Source organism: Ostrea edulis, chromosome 2 (genome assembly GCF_947568905.1).
Source record: "Ostrea edulis chromosome 2, xbOstEdul1.1, whole genome shotgun sequence".
Taxonomy (NCBI): Eukaryota; Metazoa; Mollusca; class Bivalvia; order Ostreida; family Ostreidae; genus Ostrea; species Ostrea edulis.
Window position 1 is genome coordinate 17,144,963 of NC_079165.1, and position 16,778 is coordinate 17,161,740.

Genomic DNA, 16,778 nt, shown 5'->3' on the forward strand with positions numbered 1-16,778 from the left:
CTTGGGAGGGGGGGGGGGGGGGTAAGCACATTACATTATATATCCATCTCCCCCGAGCGAGATATCTGTTGTTTCAAGGTATTGTACCAGCATTCGACATCGTGCTTACATCTGTTGTCATATTTATTTTCTCCTTTTATTCTGCATTGTTCTCAGGTTGAAATCGAGTTCAATATTTAGTCAATTCTTGCTCTAATCCACTGTTTAATTCGAGATTAACGATCAGAATTAAGATTGTTCTCTATACTAGATATATAATCCAGACCTAAACGTGAGGACTGCTGTACTGTTAATGCCCACCGTGTTGTCCGCTTGAGACATAGTTTCCATTTGTTACTGATTTAGAATATTCCTTCGTATTTACATTTGATGCATTTTTACCAATATCATTGAAACATGTAAATGACTGATTTGAATATCGTTACATGTACTAAAAGACAAGACAATCCAACACCGGTTAATCTATCTCTCTTTCATTTTCTCTCTGTTAAAGTTTTAAATGTCTCTTCTCAAACAACAGACAGTTGGTTTATTCAAGTAGTGGTGATTTACAAACAAACATTTCTACAACGTATAGTATTGGTCGATAGATGTTCGATAGCAGGTGGCCTAAAGCATATTTTGTTATTATCAAAACCTGTGAATTTGAATTAAGTGTCGACACTGTCTTCTTAATGAGTTCTAAAACTAAAATGAGACAATATAATCAAACAAGAATCAATGAGACAAAACCCCAGGTATAATGGAACGGGCATCAATGAGATATCATAATCAAATAACAGTTTGTGAGACATTATAATCAAACGAGAGTTGATGAGACAATATAATCAAACGAGAATTGATGAGACATTAGAATCGAACGAGAGTTGATGAGACATTAGAATCAAACGAGAGTTGATGAGACATTAGAATCGAACGAGAGTTGATGAGACATTAGAATCGAACGAGAGTTGATGAGACAACATAACGTTGTATACAAACATGTAGTGATGAGATATAATCATGCAACGATGGAAGAGATTTTATAATCAAATATGTAAATATGGGACATTTAAATGCAATCTGTGAATATGGGACATTTTAATCAATATAGTGAATATGGGATTGATTGATTGATTGAATATTGTTTAACGTCCCTCTCGAGAATATTTCACTCATATGGAGACGTCACCACTGCCGGTGTTATAGAGCCAGACTTCCCCCCAGGGGGGAAGTCTCACTCTAGAGCAAGACTTCTCCCCAGAGCCAGCCTTCCCCCCGCGGAAGTCTGGCTTTAGAGTGAGCCTTCCCCCTGCGGAAGTCTGGCTCTAGAGTGAGCCTTCCCCCCGGTAGTCTCGCTCTAGAGTGAGCCTCCCCCCAGCAGACGTGCTATAGAATAAACCTTACCCCCAGGGGGAAGACTCACTCTAGAGCCATAACACCCTCTTGAAGTCTCGCTCTAGAGGGACACCCCCGCTTTCATCCCCTCCTATGCAAACTATGAAATAAAGTTTAGTTTATCGGGCAGGGAATTACTTACCTATCTACCTCTCTACCTACCTTCCTATACCTATCTACCTACCTACCTACCTACCTACCTACCTACCTACCTACTTTTTAAAAAAAATGTTTTATTTTTGTATTTTCAACACCTGATCCCACCTCTGGTGTGTCCAGGGGTCCGTGTTTGCCCAACTATCTATTTTGTATTGTTTATAGGAGTTATGAGATTGATCACTGTTCGTTATCTTCACTTTGCATTTATACATACAAACATTCAAATTGTAATCTACACTCGCTCATTCACACTTGCAATTACTCTGTGCACCTTCTGCATCAACAATAACAGTGAATTGTATATATGATATATACATGTATAATATATACATACACACACATAAATATATACATAAGCATACATATATACACATACACATTCCAAGATAAAGGTAATTATTTTATTTTTCATATAAATGTATTATGATTTTCAACAAACTACTTGTCCATTATATTATCACACAATGCCCATTTACCAAGCATTTTGGATTTGCTATGAAATACATTTTGACAATATTTTTTTTAAATTTCTATAGTATTTAAATGGGCTTTTTTGCTAACAAAAGAAGGAATTTTTCCAAACAACTTCCATCAATATTACCTAGTAAAACACTTCTTTTTGTGATTTTATAACCTTTGACAAATGCATTGTACCATTTCACAAAATCTCTCCAGGAGGCAGATACATACACCCAGTCATAAAAAATATGAGTGACTGTTTCTCTTTCACTTTTGCAAAATGAACACAAGTCATTATCTACAAGTTTAAGTTTGCGAAGGAAAGAGTTTGTAGCTACAGTGTATATAACACATAAGAATACGGTATTGAAAATAAATTAAATTTGTTTCTTTTGTGCATAAAGATGCATTCATATAATGAAATTCCTAACATTTTTCTGAAATAGTTTCACTAAGATAAGTTTCCCACTTCTCTCTTTTGAGTTGTGAGGCTATGAACTCCTCTTCCTTCAAAACTTGATATAAAAATTTAACATAAGAACTAGAGTTCATTTTCTATACAATACACTGATTTGGACTCAACAATTCATGATGTACTTTGCATTGTTTATAAAATCAGCTATTTGTCTTTAATTTCAATCCCAAGGTGTAATAACTTGTATTCCCAAAGAAGAAAAAGATAGACGCTATATAAAAAATTGGCGACCAATATCATTATTAATGTTGATTACAAAATTGGTTTTAGTGCCATAGCAAATCGTTTAAAGAAAGTACTAACAAGTAACATAGGTGACTCTCAGAAGAGTTTTATAAAGGGACGTTTTATTGGTGAAAGCACTCGTTTTTTGTATGATTTGATTGACTATCTAAAAAAGGAAAATCAGCCAGGATTGTTATTATTATTAGATTTTGAAAAAGCGTTTGAGTCATTGGAATGGGATTTTATTGTAAAGGCACTCAGGTCGTTCAATTTTGGGGAATCTATTGTAAAATGGTTTCTTACTCTATATACCTCTAGTACCAGTTGTATAATTAACAATGGAAACTTATATAAATTCTTCAGTCTTGAACGAGTCTGTAGACAAGGAGATCCATTGGCATCATATATCTTTATTATTACAGTAGAATTGTTGGCAAAAGCACTTAAAGAAAATCGAAATATTAAGGGTGTAACTGTGGCTGGAAAAGAAAATAAATTAGGCCAGCATGCGGACAACTCTTTTTTAACGTTAGATGGCAGTGAAAAATCACTTAGAGAATCTATGAGAGTTATGGATATATTTAGAATGATTTCTGGACTACGTTTAAATATTTCAAAATCACAAGCAATTTGGTTGAGGAGCAAATCAGGTTCGGCGGAAACTTTGTGTAATGATCTGAAAATAAAATGGGGAAATAGCAATTTTAAGCTCCTCGGAATAGTATTTACAAAACATCTGGAAGACATGACTTTATGTAATTATCAATCTAAAATTAATGCCATTAAAAATTGCTAGGTTTGTGGACTAAACGGGATTTAACTCCAATAGGTAAAATCACAATTATCAAAACTTTAGCACTCCCAAAGCTCATAAACTTATTTTCAGCATTGCCTGACCCACCTAAACAAGTACTGGAAGAGTTGAATAAAATATTTTTTAAATTTATTTGGGGATACAAGGTAGAAAAGTTGAAAAGATATACAATTGTGAGTAATTAAGATGAAGGGGGACTAAATATGGTACATTTGGCATTTTATATATCTTATATTAAGCTGAATTGGGTCAAAAGGTGCCTTGCTGATAATGAGGGTATATGGCAACATATGTTGCATAGTATTTTAAATCTTAGAAATGTGGATTTCATTTTTCACCTATCCAAAGAAAATCTTAATGAATTTGTAAATCATATTGACAATGTGTTTTGGAAAGATGTATTTAAAGCTCTATCAAGAGTTAAAGAAAGCTCTCTTTCTGTTACAGATTACATGTATTTGAATTTAGATATAAGAAACTTTGTTGATGTTAAATAATGGAATTTTAATACGAATTGGGTTGACAGAGGCATTAAGACCTTGAATGACTTAGTTTTGCAGAATGAAACATTCAAATACTTTACTGATGTAAAAGATGTGGTTGGTACAAAGAACTTTTTGAGCTATTATTGTCTTATTTCAAAAGTACCCTACCTACCAACTTACCTACCTCTCTACCTGAAGTTGTACACGTTTAAAAGCATAACCGATATTTGTACGCAGATGAGAAGAAACATAAATTCGAAATTTCCTCATTTCATTTTTCAAACTTTTAAAACTAACCACGGCATAGGTATTGTGTGGGTCAAAGTTCAAGGTCTATGGGTCAAACAAATTGGCTTATCAATTCCAATGTGTTTTATTCACTGTTTTCTTCTCTTGAGTTTAATGCTTTGTTGAAAAAGGTCCTGGTATCTAAACAATCTCTATAAAGTGATAGTAGTTTACCAGGAAAAAAAAAAATGGAGGGGGAAGTCCTGCTTTGGGGGGGGGGGGGGGGGGGGGGAGTCTGACTCTACAACTAGTGATAGAGTAGGTCTTCCCACGAGGAAGTCTGGCTCTAGAGTGAGATTTCCCCGGGGGTTCTCCTGCTCTAGAGTGAGCATTCCCCCAGGGGGAAGGCTCACTCTAGAGCCAGGCTTCCGGGGGAAGGCTCACTCTAGAGCCAGGCTTCCGGGGGGAAGTCTCATTATGGGGGAAGGCTCACTCTACAACACCGGCATCTTCGGTAGCCAAGGGTGACGCTCCACGGTGTTTCTCTTGTGAAAAGAGAAACACCATGGAGCGTCACCCTTGGATAGCGAAGATGCACTGCCGGTGAAGGGCTGCAAAATTTAGGCCTATATTTGGCGTTTATGGCCAGTGAGCAGGGAGGGATCTTTATCGTGCCACACCTGCTGTGACACGAGACCTCTGTTTTTGCGGTCTCATCCGAAGGACCGCCCCATTTAGTCGCCTCTTACGACAAACAAGGGATACTGAGGACCTATTCTAACCCGGATCCCCACGAATATGGGACATTACTCGTATAATGAAATGTGTGATTATGGGACATTACAATCAATAGAGTGATTATGAGACATTCTAACAAATAGAGTGAATATAAGATATTATAATCAAATGTGTGAAAATAGAACATTATAATGAAACTGATGACGGGATGCCATTAGCAAAGGAGCAAACAATTTATATAATGAAGCGAATGATAATTGAAATTTGATTCTAACAAAATTTAGTTTTGAAAACACACGAGTGTGTGATCACTAGCATACTTGAAGTGTTTGCATAAAAGGTCCCACGGTATACCAGCGTGTAATGTTATAGTTCATACCCTCTTGTATTTTCAAAAAGGAATTTTACTTCTTATATTTACATTCTACTTTCGTTTTTGTTTTGGACTTTCCAGTCATGAGCATAGATATACAATATTCATCAACTAGTTTTTTTTATTCATACGCACTTTATTTACAACTGTATCACGTTCATGAGGAAATGCCTATCATTGCAACTTGTAAATATACCAAAACATTGGAAATGTAGCGCGATAATCAAAGCAGTCATCGATACGATAAAGCAATCATCGATACGATAAAGGAGTCATCGATACGATAAAGCAGTCATCGATACGATAAAGCAGTCATCGATACGATAAGGCAATCTTCGTTACGATAAAGCAGTCATAGATACGATAAAACAGTCATCGTTACGATAAAGCAGTCATCGTTACGATAAAGCAGATATTGATACGATAAAGCAGTCATCGTTACGATAAAGCAGTCATCGATACGATAAAACAGTCATCGTTACGATAAAGCAGTCATCGTTACGATAAAGCAGATATTGATACGATAAAGCAGTCATCGATACGATAAAGCAGTCATCGTTACGATAAAGCAGATATTGATACGATAAAGCAGTCATCGTTACGATAAAGCAGTCATCGATACGATAAAGCAGTCATCGATACGATAAAGCAGATATTGATACGATAAAGCAGTCATCGATACGATTCTACCACGATCTTACTACGATTCTACCACGATCTTACTACGGTTCTACAACGTTTCCGCGCCGTTGTCGCCACGCTTTGCAGCAGCTGAATCAGATCCAGATTCAGTATAAATACAGCTCAGAACCTTCTTGTCATCCATTTGTACCAATATTTCCATTGTAAAAGCATGCCACCAAAAACTGAAAGAGGTCGTGGTGGGAAAGGGAAAGGGAAAGGTGCTTGTTTGCATTTGCTCTCCAAAGACCTGGAGCAATATTATGTTGATCGTCTTCCATGTCCAGTAGAGCATTTTGTAAGGTTGGATATCGTGTTCTCATCAAGTTGTGCAGACAAACGCAAGTCTCAGTTACAACACAAACGGTATCTGGGCCTTGCATCATTGTCCATAATAAAATTTGCCATCTCTGTGCTAATATCCCAAACGCGTTCTCCACAACACGTCTCCCCCTTGAAATTCTGTAATTAGTAATGGCTTGTTCTTTTGTCATACCTCGTATGGAATAGGGCTTCATCAAATAGGTTCTAAGTCCAAAAGCGTCATCACCCAAAATGAAATAAGGCATGTCCTGTACATCGTTAGGCATTGCATCTGGTTCTGGAAATCCAATACTTCTATCTTCCAAGCATTCTTTTAATTCAGAAGCGTTGAATATCTGGGCATCCGACATGGAACCATAACCACCTACATCTACCCATAGGAACTTGTAGTCTGCATCAACCAAGGCAAGAAGAACTATTGAGAAAAAAACCTTATAATTATGAAACAATTTGTCAGTTTTTGGTGGACTTCTAACAGCAATATGTTTGCCATCTAATGCGCCACAAGCATGTGGGATGTTCCATCTTCAATTAAATTCCTCAGCAATAGCCCTCCATTCTTCTGGTTCTGTTGGACATGATATAACTTCGTCTTTATACTCTTGAACAATTTCTTTGCAAACATCAGGTATAAATGTGCATATGGTATTGCGTGCGACTCTACAATTATACTGGAGGGTTGAATATCGACCGCCCGATGCCAAATGTCTTATGGTTATAGCCAGTTTTAGACCGGGTTCTAGAGCTTTTCTGAATGTGGTATTCTTCTTCTGAATTCGGGGTCCAACTCTATTCAATAATTCATCAAACATCTCTGGAGGCATCCTCAAAAAGTTGAAGAAGGACTGTTGATTCTCCATCCTCAATTCATTCATCAGTTGATCATAATGGTCAAACTGAAGTCTTCTTTCAACAGAAAGCCAAGGTCGTACCCAGCAAGATATACGCTGCCTTACGATTCTCCTCCTCCTTCACCTAAGTAACAATATAGCAGCTTGGTCGTTAAATGCCATATACTGAATATGCATCAACATCTCCATCAATATTTCTTGGTCTGGCCTTTCCATGATTCCAAAGAAGCAATGGTCATATGCAACCTTTGTTCAGTTTTTATACCAGTGTGTGGGGGAGAACAGAACGTGATTCGGTCGTGGCTTGCGCGCTGTGAAATCGTAGTGAGGACGTATTAAGGACGGGATGAGCTTGGTAGAAACGTACTACAGTCTTCAACAACATAGTATGGACGTGTCGTGATCGTAGCGGAAGCGAGAAGAAAACGCAGTGCAAACGGGATGATCGTAATGAGAACGTAGTGAAAACGGGATGGTCGTATAGAGAGCGTAGTGGAATCGCAGTGCAGTCGTTTTCTTATGCATCACGATCCCATTACGATGCTACTACGACCATGCCGATCTAAATACGACCTTAGTACGTCCTTACTACGCTTCCACTACGATCAAATTTGACCACGACCGCACTACGTTTGTTTTGAGCATGTTCAAAGTTGCTCCACGACCATCACGACCATAAAGACCTTACTACGTTCTTACTACGACCTTACTACGACGTACCCGATCGCACTACGATCATCAATTTTTACATGGTCGTAGTGCGAACGTGGCCTAGTGTGATGGGGGTATAAGTGCTTCAGGAAAAGTGCGCCGACGTGAAGCATTACAGTTCATACGCTGAATGTGTTTTTAAAAGTGAAGTTTATTTCTTGTACATGTATAATTAATATGTACATTCTACATTCATTTCGGATGACGCATTTGTCTATTTGTGGAACAAATATGACAAACAGACGTGCTACATTGTATATCCATACGCGCATTGTTAACAAGTGCATCGCATTCATGAGGAAATGGCTATGGTTACAATATGTAGATACATGTATATCAAAGTCAAGAACACCAGAAATGTAAATATCAGGAAATAGCACACGGACTTGTGTTGGGACATTATCATCAACAGCGTAATGACTGTACATAATGATCACATGCATTGATAGCGAATATACGAAAGTCGGCTGGGAGTAAAAAATATTTTAACTCGTATAACAAGTTAATTATTTCGTTATAACGAGTTAGTATCTCATTATAACAAGTTAGTATCTCGCTATAACGAGCTAATGTCTCTTTATAGCGAAATAATTATCTCGTTATAACGAGATAATTTAAAACTCGTTATAACGACTTCGATTTTTTTTTCACTTTTCAAAAATGAGCCTATCCGGCTTTCGTACAAATACATAATAATCGGAAGGAAAAATGAACGACCACAATTACACCCCAACAAAGAAGATCAAATCAAAACCGCACACGATTTCAAACACCAACCCTTACATGTATCAATTCCACTTTGTCGGATTCATCCTAACCACAATTTGAATTTTGTTTAATTCATTACTAGGTGTAACTTCGATCAAAAATGGAAGAACGTGTAAACATTTACACCAAGTTTAAGAAATGATACAGCTGATGAAAATGTCCCCCTATTAGTACATCTGTCCGTCAATATTCTGTGTACTAATGTAGAGGGTATTGGTTTCTTTGATCAGCTGATAAATACAAGATAATACTTACTACTGTAGAATTATTGCCTTCAATTCACAATCAGATATCAAATGTACATTTCTTTCGCTACCCACGTTGACTTTGAATGATTTTAAATTGTTTTAAATCTTGTCTCTATTTTGTCCGCATGGTTATGCCTGGCCGGGTTTTAGCAAAACAGGGTAATGCACTGCATTAAATAAACTTTCCTTTCAATTATTTTCGACAATTTAAAAAGGTGGATTCGTTACATTTTGAATCCATTTTTGTGTTATAAAGCACCGATAATTTACTCTTCGTAGCTATTTTGGAACGTAAATGAATCGTACGAAATTGCCACAAAATTGATAATAATGATAGCAATAGAAAATCATTATTTACTGTGACGAATTTAAATTTTAAAAAACGAAATGAGTTTTAACGCGTTTTATTGATTTAATAGGGTGAATAACATATTGATCACTCTACTGGGATCTACTTCCGGTATGACGGCGTACCACCATAGTCACGTTTAGTTTAAACACAATTGTTATTGAATTTGGTATTACATACATTATACAATACAATGGTAACAGAGACTGGGGATAAGCCACAGAGTTTATATCAATCGTGTTTTCTATTAAGCATTAAACATTTGAAAAATATCAATATGATTCAACAAGTACAAGATTTTTTAAATAGAGAAGAAAAAACAACAACGAAGATTATCCTTTTTCTGGAACTGAGGGCCTGCCGAACATAAGACAAACGGTATATCTATATACCAAAACAAGTTTACAGTAAATTGTGGGGTTAGATACAGGGTGCATTTTTATGAAATCAATTATGATAAAATCAAACAGAAAATAGTTATCTTTTCGTCATGTTTAGCGATAGTACCAAAGTGAAATATATCCTCAGACTTCGATCGTACGATTTAAGGGGTAAGACATAACTTTACTTCTTATAGATGCTTACAATATGACAGAAATAATATCACTGCAGAAAAAATATAGAGACGCCATGTATCTCCAGTCTCGATGTAATTTCACTTGATTTTTGAACACACCCATCTGAGCAGAGACGTACAGTCAACAAAGAGAAGAAGTCCAAAATAAACTCCTATGAATGCTACCGCCACCACACCTATATACTTTGATGATGGTCTGGGGTCTTCTGCGCATGTCTTTTTGCGAATTTCCGACGACAAACTTGTTCTATTCACCGCCAGTGTTCTAGAAATTTCCTGTATTTTTTCTTCCAATTCTGGTGATGTGACACTGCTTTCTGATAACTGTGTACAGGTCAAACCTAGAAAATGTACAAGATGAAATCCTTGACGACTTGCTGTCAGATACGAAGTCCTTATCAATGTTATACAGTGTCCAGTTTTTGAAACTTCTCAGTACTGTGCATACAATTAAGTCATATTTCAATGCAATATTGTTTTAGCTGGTGAAAATGGATTGAAATGAATAGATACTCACGTTCTTCTAGAGGGCAGATAAGATGTTCACAGCTTTCTTTCTCCTGGTCCTTACCCTCACAGTTATTACCGCCATGTGATGGAGGAGGTGAGTCACATGACCTAGATCGTGTTCGGTTTGTAACACACTGCATCGGAGCGCAGACTGACCACTCACACCACATAGACCAGGATCCATTCACTATAGAAACAAAACAACGGTCAGAACCAGACAACTAATGAATCCAGCAGATATCATATCCAACATACCCCAGGACTGAGATTCATCTTGGTTTTAAGGATTTTTTTTTTTTTTTTTTTTTTTTTTTACATCTAAATAAATTTCAGGTACATCTTCAAAACTTTCTTAACTTTTGTATCAATATGGATAAAAATACGATTCTTCGCAATTTTCTTGTTACTAATTTGACGAATGACCCAGGTGCGGATCCAGAAATTTTTTCCAGGAGGGGGGGGGGTGGTCGAACTTTTCACAAAATCGAACCCGTGATATAACTCTTTTTTTTTATAAATCGTTATATGGTAATTTTTTTCTTTGCAAATTCCAAGGGGTGGGTGGGGTGTCCGGACCCCCTCCCCCCGACCCCCCTCTAGACCCGCGATGATGACCTACATATTAGCTGCAATAATGTAGCCCTATCCAATTTTTTTTATTCTGACGTTTTCGGGATAGGGCTACAATTCCATAGGATCTCCGTAATGGTGCAAAATAATTTTATGAATAACCGATAATAAACTCTGTGTATTAGTCCCAAATGTTGTTTACACCAAAAGGAGTACCAACTTTGTGCTCGGGTATGTCTAATAAAGGTGTTTTTCATTAAATATAATGTACAGCATGCAAAATTCTTCGTCTGCTCCGCCATGCTTGTTATCGCGAGATCTCGTAGGTGGATCTAATGAAAGGCCTAAACATTGACAATCAGCGCGAAAATGTAGTTACTCGAGCCACTTCGACAAAGAAAGGAAAATCATATTGTTGCAGAAAGAATTTACACTCTGCTGTTCGGTTTTTAACTTGATATTAAATTCAAACCTTTTCAATACTGACGAAATAGCTTTCGCCTCCATACTTGTCCATTGATGTAAATACTACCTTATATGGCATATGCAAATGACTTGACAACCGGAAGTTGAAACTTCAGTACATCAAACATGGCGCACAAATATGAATCGAGAAATTGGAATTTATCGAAATTGTTGAAAACGGTAGAATAGAGCCTCACAAATCTAAAGTTGCAGGTTGTAAATTTATATATTGACTAAGAAACATAGAATATCATTTTATTTACGTAAAGAAAGTCAGGAAATGTTTAGAATGAGCGCAAATGTTGCGGGAGTGAATCACTCCCGCATTTGCACCATTACGGAGATCCTAAGGAGTTGTAGCCCTCTCCCCAAAAATAAAAATCAAAAAAAAATCAGAGAGGGCTACATTATTGCAGCTAACCTACATATATGTACTATCAGAATTCTTTTTTAAAAATCCTGTAAGATGCATTTATATTTTATAATCCAACTTGTTTCTTTTCATAGACCTATTTGTTTCTATGTAAAGTTTAAAACGTTTATCGAGATATGCTACTTTCATGAAGATATTATTTTGATATCAAAAATTCACTCCCGGTGCAGGGGCATGTGGAATCTATGATGAGCTGTCAAAGTGGGGAAAAGCTGGAGAACGGCTCGTAATCATACGAAAGTGGGGTATTTTAGTTAAATAAACAGCTGAAACATCCCGGTTCTTGAAATAGTCGCTATAGAGTCCAACTAAACCCAGGAACATTTTTTCATGGACCCCTATCCCATTCCGTTGCCATCCTTGTGGAATTTCGTTTATAACAGACGTGGATAATTTTGTTTTCCGGGTTCTTATTTCAATTTGATTAACAAAACGTCAGACTACTGTGCCTGGAAACACCAAAGGTGATATCAGGTGCCTAGGAGGAGAAAACGTCCTTCTTTCACCGATCACACCCGCCCCTAATTCTCTGTCGTGATCAAATAAACCGCAATCAAAATCAGTATTAAAAGATCGGTCCCACAATATGCTAGTAATAGCCCTTAATCTGGTAGGTGTTACTCACGTATAGTGGTGTTACAATGTGTCAGCTAATCAATGCCGAAATGTGTATACATGTATATCCCATTCCAGAATATTAAGGCAACAAATATACATGTATAAAGACAAACATACGTGTCGCACATACTAATCATCGTGAGAAAATATCTCAGTAACATTGACTTTGGTAAGTGTTTCAATAAATTGATTTAGCTTAATTTCAATTTTGAATCTTTACTAACATCGACAAACTGTTGTAAGCAATTTATCATAAATAATATTATGCACCTGCACATATCTGTAAATTGCATAATTTGTCTTCTTTGTCCGCTCCCGTGCAATCCGCCCCTCCGTTAGAAGGAGGAGAATTACATGATCGAGTGCGAGATTGTTTTCCGTTTCCACACGTTGCGCTGCATGGAGACCATGTGACCCAACCAGACCATCCTCCATCAGTTACTGAATCTGGAAGTTAAGAGTTAATAGATATTCGATTTATGAAATCATTTAATAACTTTTAAAGTGATGGCTTAACAGTAACGCTGATTGGATGAAAATTTGTTTGATTTCTTAGTCAAAAAATTTCGTCCGGAGTTCATCTGCATTCCACACCGGCATTGTAAACGAAATGTATTCGTTTGATACAAACCATGGATTATTGTTTCATTCTAGACTGAAACAAATAGAATGAAACAATATTCCGTGGTTTGCGACGATGTGTTTGATGCTATCAAAAATAGACACAACCAAAGACATGAATAAAATACAATTAATTCCAAGAAACAACACACATAGACCTAGTGATGACGTGGCAGAATAGTCAACTTGATGACGTAGGACACTGACTGGTAGAAGTAGACAGATTGTAAACACGAGTTCCCGGTATGTATCGTCTGCTCTACGAGTTCGATAATATGACGGAACAAGCAGCGACTTTTGATCTAGGAGATATTAATGAAATTGAACTGTGTTGTATGGGCTCAGTCAACGAGGGCAAATTAGATGAAGAGGTTTGAGCTTTTTACTTGATATTGAAATGGAGCCGAGTCGCATTCCACCGTTCCTACGACACAACCAGTGCTCAACGTCTCCTCCAACGCAATGCAGCATACATCTAGTCACCACTGTCTTGTTCTCTTCCTTTATATCCAATTCAGCTTTTAACCATTTCACCTTTAATTTCGCGTATAATCCAATAAATCCTGTACAGTAAATCTACCTAACCTGAACTTACAGCCAGTTTTGTTGTTGTTTTCATTGTTACGTATGGGTATTCCTACGCGCCATTTCAAATACCTTAATTCAAGCTTTTTGATGAGAGAAACTATTTGGTTTTCTATTTTAAAAACATGATTAAATGAAAAGAAATAAAACTTAAAATTCTTTATTTGATGCATGTATCAAACGAAAAATTGGACGGAAAACTTCATCAATGTGCAAGACTTAGTTTTTAGTTTGTGAAGGAGAGAGAGAGAGAGAGAGAGAGAGAGAGAGAGAGAGAGAGAGAGAGTGTGTGTGTTACCTTCACAAAGAAATTGTCTCTTAGTGCTGCAATGGTACGTCCCGAATGTAAGACTTAATTCATACAGTCTGATACACTGATGATTCTTCTGGTCGTCAGGTTCCCATGTATCCCATAGAAAGTAAGTGGCTTCTTCGCCATCCTCCCAGACATACACATAAGGTGCAGATGATGACGTCGTGTGGAGTCCGATCCACACGGAGGACGATTGACTGAAATAAACAAAGTCCAACTCTACAGCTCCCCCTCTCTACAATATTTTCTATTCTTGTTGCTCCCACTGTTTATATTGTATAGAGCAGGGATAATTGTGCTATTGTAATAAGGGATAATCATTAAAATGTAATTAATAGTTCTTCTTAAAAATTTTGAATCCTGTTGATGGATCACGTAAAGAAAGCTTAATGCTTCCAACACGAAGTAATGGTGGAAAGTATGCGTTTTTAAACGTTAATTTTTTCAAACCCAACCCTCTTACAACCATAGAGTTTTGAACAGCACCGAAAGGATGCAGAAAATTGTTTTAATTACAAGTTATATGTAAAATCAAGAAACTTCTATCTGTGTATGGTACATGTACTGTAATACTCCAACAGTTGGTCGAAGTATTAACAGTTTTATGTTGAGCATAAGGTTAATATTAGATGTGCGACTGGAAAAGCTGATGTGAAAAGTGCGATTGATATGAAAGGAATACCATTGATAGAACTATGCATTTTTCATATAGAAGCGTTTTTTAAAAATAGAATATTTACAACAAACGGAAACCTATAGTAAAGAAAAGTGTATGGAAATGAGCTTCACATATCTTGTTTGATGAGGAAAACCCCAAATGTTTAGTAATATATATAGAGTCTTTCATAATTCAACAGAAATTGTCATGAAAGGCATAGAAAAAATAAGCACAATTTTATATACCACAGAGGAAAGTGGCAAACAAGCTCTAAAGCAGATTCATAATAATCCAAGTTGACGACGTTTAATAGTAGTAGTCGGTCTTCTTTGCAATGGAAAAGTAAAGATTACGAACTGGAATGGATTTAAAAATCTTATGAAGAATACAAATTAAGAGTACTGAAAACGCAGACTCCTGGACACACCAGAGGAGCAAGTATCCTCTGTTCACCGGACACAACCGCCGAAACTCTATATCTTGATTAGTTGCATGGAGAATCCATAGTCAAATTCAGTATGTAAAGAACGGCCTAACACATCAGACACGTATGAAACACACCAGACTATGGTGTCCGGATAGGGCCATTTGCAAAAGCGTGACTGCGTTAGTCACAACACGCCGTCACGCCAACAAGCAACGCGCCTTCGCGCTCTCACGCCAACAAGCAACGCACCTTCGCGCTCTCACGCCAACAAGCAACGCACCTTCACGCAGACAAGCAACGCGTCTTCGCGCTCTCACGTCAAAAAGCAACGCGCCTTCGCGCTCTCACGACAACAAGCAACACGCCTTCGCGCAGACAAGCGAAGGCATATTGCTTGTTGGCGTGAGAGCGCGAAGGTGTGTTCATTGTTGTCGTGAGAGCGCGAAGGCGCGTTGCTTGTCTACGCAAAGGCGCGTTGCTTGTTGGCGTAAGATCGCGAAGGCGCATTGCTTGTTGGCGTGAGAGCGCGAAGGTGTGTTGCTTGTCTGCGCGAGGGCACGTTGCTTGTTGGTGTGACGGCGTGTTGCGACTTACGCGCAGTCACGCTTTTGCAAATGGCCCTATCCGGACACCATACCAGACAGCATTCAACGTTAAGATCAGTTGTAATGAAATTAAACTTCGCAAATAACTGACTTTAAACGAGACTTTTGAACCCCATGTAACATCAACGTATTTGTCAGAAGCCTGCCTCGATTTAAAAATTGAACATGCGCAGATCATGTTGTCGCGTATCCAATCAGTTGAGATACATAAGCACTATATGCAGGTGATAATGTGATGCCCCTACATAAATATGGGAGTTGACGATGATGAAGCTAATTTAATCATGTTTGTCATGGAATTAAATTGTTATTTTGCCATTAATATCCTAATAAGAAGCAGACATGGGAGGCTCTGTGGTGTCCTTTATTGTATCCGAGTTCACCGAGATATATCAAATGGGCATGTGAATGAAAATGAGTATTATCAATGCGTAAAACGTCGTCGATGTATCCAAATGTCGTGTTGAAGGTCATCTTTCCTTTTTATGCAGAAGCTTTTAGATAAATGTGGCCCCATAAGAATAGATAAATCAGGTCAGCTGATAAATGAGCACAATATGTGCCCATGAAAATTTCAACAAACTGTGTTGGAAGACCTGATCATCAAATACTACATAAATATTGTCAATAATGTCAATAAGGATCTCTAGCATCTCATTAATATCAATATCAGAGTGTAAAAGCAGAGAGGTGTTAACTAAAGTAATTTATGGATGATTGACCACAAGATGAACCAGCGAAGATAACAATCAGTGATGACCCCCAAACATCTTATGAAAAATACAAAATTAAGAGGTATTAATTAATGTTTCCGAGTTTCATTTTTATTGAAGGAAGAAATTTCTATGATGTGAAAAGCCTAGTTTTTGAATATATCTTAAGGAGTAAGTCGTGTAAAGAGTTGAAAAGACATACGTTTGATGCTACTGACTTGGGAAAAGATAGCATACACACTTGATTTACACCATTTCTCACATTTTTTGGGGAATAGTACGTCTTGAATTTATCCATAACAACACTAAATATTGTAGTGAGGAGCGAAGATACGGGCTTTTAAAATTCCCAATCCGGAAAGTAGTAATGAGGTTCTCTGGCCAATCAGTTTCTAATTTGTAATCCTGGAAAGCAACC

The 16,778-nt window shown here is 37.3% G+C and overlaps 1 protein-coding gene across 2 annotated transcripts in view; it reads right to left on the minus strand.

The window, feature by feature from the left end:
- LOC125681245 (leucine-rich repeat-containing protein 74A-like) overlaps window positions 1–9,020 on the minus strand; it is a 24,561-nt gene extending 15,541 nt beyond the window's left edge. The window contains exon 1 of one of the 2 annotated variants that reach the window (XM_048921252.2): window positions 8,924–9,020. The gene's annotated coding sequence lies outside the window, so the exon portion shown is untranslated. The remainder of the gene's footprint in view (window positions 1–8,923) is intronic. The other variant, XM_048921253.2, reaches the window with a different exon arrangement.
- Between the last annotated feature and the right edge of the window lie 7,758 nt (window positions 9,021–16,778).